This window comes from Belonocnema kinseyi, chromosome 1 (assembly GCF_010883055.1).
Source record: "Belonocnema kinseyi isolate 2016_QV_RU_SX_M_011 chromosome 1, B_treatae_v1, whole genome shotgun sequence".
NCBI classification, from domain to species: domain Eukaryota; kingdom Metazoa; phylum Arthropoda; class Insecta; order Hymenoptera; family Cynipidae; genus Belonocnema; species Belonocnema kinseyi.
The window spans coordinates 165,439,469-165,444,994 of record NC_046657.1 but is presented as its reverse complement, the minus strand read 5'-3'; the positions used below and the strand labels follow the sequence as shown (position 1 = coordinate 165,444,994).

Below are 5,526 nucleotides of genomic sequence, written 5' to 3'. Positions count from 1 at the left end.
CCCCTGGACAATTGTCCGCGACTGCCTATTTATTTTTGTGACCATATTCAGCAGAAACCCTTGGTACAGGGACCCTCTATCCGCAACCCGAGGACGCGTTCGATGGCTTTGTCATAGGCCCTTCGGTTTGATTCTAAAGGAATCAAAACCGAACTGAAAGCGAGAGTTTATTGTATATAAAAAAATGTCTCCAAATTTTAAATCCTTGAAATTTGATTTTCCTTTCAAATTACCGATTTCTGGTGAAAAACATTAACGTGACCTATATTAATTTATTCTAAAGTTAACTTTAGACAATTGTAAATTTCACTATTGTAAATCATCCCTTCAAATCTTATATTGATCATTTTCGGTTAAAAATTCGTTTCTTTAACTAAAGTTTCAACTATTCCATTTTTTGCGGAACTTTTTATTTTTTGATAGAAATTTTATTTTCTTAAAAATTTATTTTGTTTTGTTGCATTTTTTTTACTGCAAATGTATTCTATTTTTGATTGAAGTACCATTTTTTTAGTTGAAAATGTAACTATTTCTTTGAAAAATAATTTTTTTGTTTTAGTTTTAAAAAACTTACCGTGGGAAAATTGGTCTTTTTAGTAGAAAATATATCGTTTGGGTTGACAGTTTAACTATTTTGATAATAATTAATTATTTCAGCTGAAATGTTATGACCATTGTTAAAAATTCATTTCTTAAGTTGAAAACTTAATTATTTAGTAGAAAATTCTTTTTTTTAAGTTGAAAACGCTTTTTCTTAACTGAAAATGTAACTACTGCATTTAACTTGGAAAATTTACCTTTTTTGATAGAAATTTCATTTCCTTGATTGGAAATTCATCGACTTGCTTCTAAATTTAACTATTTCGATGAAAATCCATTATATTTGATTAAACTTTTTTTAACTGAAAATCTAACTATTTTATTTTTGATCACAATATAATTTCATTAGTTGAAAATAGAACTATTTTGTTGGAAATTTGTTGCTTTTTTTATTTATTTTTCAGTTCAAGTTACAAATAATTTTTTTCGGTTGAAATTTCTTTTTATTAGTTAAGAATTCGTTTCTCAACTCGAAAATTTAACTACCCGGTAATAATCGTTGAATAGAGAAAAATTAATATTTTCAGATTTTTGAGATTATTTTATTTCTTCTAATAAGGTCACAAAATATGTGTAATAAACTGTTTTAATTCCTTCATGATGAATATAAGTTCTGAAAATTTAATTTTAATCAATTGAAGTCTGCCTCTCTAGAGTTAAAATTATTTTAATTCACACATTTAAATAGGTTTCTTTAATGTATTTTTTCAGACGTTCAACTAAATTATTAATTAACTAAATTTATAAGTTACAAAAAGATTTAATAATGAAAAATATTTTTTGCTCGAAAATACAACTTTTTTGTTCAACATTCATATTTTGTTTGGTTAAAACCTCAACTGTTTTGCAGAAAAATTCGTCTTTTTTACTTAAAAATTCTACATTTTGAAAAGATTTTTTTTCGTTTTTGACTGGAAAACCTATTGTGGTTGAAAATTCAAAGTTTTTATAACTAAAACAAAATTTTAGAGCGTTATTTTTGTGTTATATTCACGATGAATAATAATTACCATAATTTTATGATGTCATTAAATAGCTCTTAACCAATCAAAACTATTTTTCAAATGCAGTTATATAGAAAGAAAAATAGTATTTACGAATTCTAGATAGATTTTTTATAGTTTATATTCTCTGTAGCCTATTATAGTATTTTCTAAAATATCAAAAAAACGCTTATTTCTTTCTGAATCTAAATTTTCTGAAAACTCTTGAATGTTTCTTCATTTCTGAAATTTAAAAATGCTCTTGAGTTTTTACAAGTATTTTTGAGTAATAGATAAATAAATAAAGTTCTAGAATATCTTCAGCTTTAATTTTATGAAAGTAAATTCCTAAATATACAGTTTGGTAAAAGCGTTCGGAAAGATAATGACTCAATACAAACAAAATTGTTGAATAATTCTTAGATTAAAAATTACTATTATATATAAATTTATTACTATTATTTCAATTTATTATTACTTCTGTAAGAATTCTTAAATTAATCAACTGATTTCCGAATTAAAATAATAATGCGTGTCTAATACAGGCTTATAGTACAAGCTAATACAAAACAAATTTATTAAAAAGTAATTACATAAAATAAAAGTATTCTCTAGAAGATTCTAGAATTTTCTAAAATGTTTTAAAATGCTCTCAGTTATTCTAAAATTCTGGAACATGTCTTTCTTCTAGACCGTTCTGGAATTTTTTCACTGAATATTTGAGTTTTCAGGAATTACATGAAATATTGTTTAATTTTTTAAATTCTGGAATGATAAAAAAATACTACAACCTCCTTAAAGAAGGTGGAATCTTGAGAAATATTTATGAATTTTCTAGAGTGTTTTGGAATTGTATTAAAAATCCTTCAAACCTAGTATAAAATTTATAGAACTATTCTTGAATCTTCTAAAATATTCTGCCCTTGCCTGAAGTATTTTAAAAAGTTTCAAAATATCTAGTTTAAAATTGTAAAACATCAACAAACGCTTATTTTTATCTGAGTTTTAAATTTTCTAAAAACTCTTGAATGTTTCTTCATTTCTAAAGTTCCATAATGTGCTTGAGTTTTTACAAGTATTTTTAAGTACTTGATAAATAAATAAAGTTCTAGAATATCTTCAGGTTCAATTTTATAAAAGTAAATCCCTAAATTTAAACTTTGGGAAAAGCGTTCGTAAAGGTCAAAACAATATATTAATACATCTATGCAAGCTAATACAAAACGAATTTATTAAAAATAATATGAAATAAAAATATTACATTTGAACAAAATGTTTGGAATTTTTCATGACTTCTCTAGAATTTCTCTAAAATGTTCTCAGTTATTCTAGAGTTCTGGAACATTTCATTTTTCTAGACTGTTCTGGAATTTTTTAAACTGAATATTCTAGAGTGTCCAGGGATGGCATGAAATATTCTTTAATTTTTAAAATTCTGGATTGATGAAAAAACTCTAGAACCTCCCTAAAGAAGGTGGAATCTTGAGAAATATTCAGGAATGTTCTAGAGTGATTGGGAATTTGTATCAAGAATCCTTAAAATCTATTATAAAATTTCTAGAACTCTTCTTGACTCTTCTAAGATATTCTAAACTTATCTGAAATATTTCAGAAGGTTTTGGGACCATCTAAAATATTCCTGGATTCTTTAAAATATCCCGGAGTGTTCCAAAATTTAATTCAAATTGTCATAAAATTTCTCATTCAGGAATATTTCAAAATCTTCATTCGAATATTCTAAACTATTATAGAATTTTCTAAAATATTAACAAACGCTTATTTTTATCCGAGTTTTAAATTTTCTAAAAACTCTTTTGGATGCTTCTTTATTTCTGAAATTCCATAATGTTCTTGAGTTTTTACAAGTGTTTTTGAGTACTGGATAAATAAATCGGAAAGATCAAAACAATATATTAAACAATTTATTTTCTATTCCTACAAATAATTCAATACAACAGAAATTTAGAAAAAATTTTACATTCAAAGTTACCATTATTTGTAAATTTATTACCATTATTACAATTTATGATTACTTCTGTAAACATTCTTAAACTACTCAACGATTTCCGAGTTTAAATAATATTACATATCTATACAACCTAATACAAAACAAATTTATTAAAAATAATATTAAATAAAAATATTCCATTTCAACAACCGAGAGATTGTATCTAACATTTTTCTCAGTCCTTAAATTAAAAAGTAATAATATTAAATAAAAATATTCCACTTCGACAACCGAGAAGTCGTATCAAACATTTTCGTCCGTACTTACAGCATCGATGATCACGAAAATTGACAAAATCCAAACATCTAATCTCCGCCATTAGGGCTTCGAAATTATTTTTATTAATAAAAGAATTCCATTTCAACAAGCGAGATATCATATTCCATTGTCTCAAGATAGAATTGTTATAGTCTAAAAATCATTATCTCAAAATATTTACATATATTTTTTTAAACGTTTATGTAAAAGCATTTTGATAAAAATTTCATAATAATTCATAATAATCGAAATTAATCATCGAAATTTTTTTCAACAATGAACATTTTTGAAGGAGAGAGGCTGGATATTGCAGGCTCAATCTTGGTGAGAAAATGGATTATTTATTAGCCAACTTCGGAACTGCAACCAGCTACTTTCACTGAAAAAGATAAATTCACAACCAAAACTTAAATAATTAAATTTTAAGTTAAGAAAATTAAAGTTCAATAAAACAGATGATTTTTCAACAAAAACTGTGGAATATTCAATAGGAATCTGTTAGATTTTCAGTTAAAAAAATTACTTTCGTCAACAAAAAAAAACTATCTTTCAACAACAAAAAATAACTTTAAAGAAATAGTTACATTTTTAAATAAAGTGATGAGTTTTCAACTAGAAAAAAATCACCTTTCAACTAAAACTTGAAAAATTAAATCTTAAGTTTAAAAAAAATGAATATACAACCAAAGAGATGAACTTTTATCAACAACTTTGGAATATTCAATGGAATTAAGTTAAATTTTCAGTTAAAAAAATTACTTTCCTAAAAAGAAACGCAATTAAAAAAACTAGTTACACTTTAAAACAAAGTGATTAATTTTGAACCAGAAACATGAATTTTCGACTAAAATTGTAAACAAAAATTGAATAATATTTTTTTAGTCGAAAAATGAATGTTCCAACAAAATAAATGGATTTTTATCTAAAACTATGGAATATTCAATAGGAATCAATTAAATTTTTAGTTTAAAAAATGCCTTTCTTCAAAAAAACTAAATTTCAACAATTAAAACTATGTTTAAAAAATAGTCAGATTTTCAAACAAAGTGGCGAATTTTCAACTAAAAAAATCTAATTTTTCAACCAAAAATTAAATAATGACATTTTTAGTGAAAAAATTAATTTTCAACCAAACAGATTAATTTTTCACTGAAATTATTAAATATTCAAATAAAATAAGTTAAATTTTCAGATAAGAAAAATACTTTCCCAAAAAAAAATTAAATTTTAACAAAAAAACTAACTTTTAAAAAAGTAGTTAATTTTTCAAACAAAGTGATGAATTATCAACTGAAATTATGCATTTTCAACTAAAATAATTGACTTTTAATTCTGGTTTTACTAAATAATGTTCAACCAAAAAAGAAACAAAATTTCCACAAAATAGTTCAATTTTCGGCACAAAAAAACCTTTTCATCCAAAGAAACAAAAAAATTTCAATCAAATAGCGCATATTTCAACCCCAGGAGTGAATTTTAATTAAAATGATAAATCTTACGCCCACAAAAAATAAATAAATAATTTTTAACAAGAGTTTAACTTTTAACCAAATACTCTTATTTCGAACCCAAAATATAAATTTTCCACTAAAATAGTTAATATTTAAAATTATTAACCAAAAAGGAGTATTTTTAACAAGGAGATTGTTATATAATAAATAATAAATAAATTTATAA

At 23.8% G+C, this 5,526-nt stretch overlaps 1 long non-coding RNA gene across 1 annotated transcript in view; it reads right to left on the bottom strand.

The window, feature by feature from the left end:
* Window positions 1–3,736: 3,736 nt before the first annotated feature.
* LOC117172740 overlaps window positions 3,737–5,526 on the bottom strand; it is an 8,687-nt gene continuing 6,897 nt past the window's right edge. The window contains exon 2 of the long non-coding RNA XR_004467055.1: window positions 3,737–4,228. This is a non-coding gene — a long non-coding RNA (uncharacterized LOC117172740). The remainder of the gene's footprint in view (window positions 4,229–5,526) is intronic.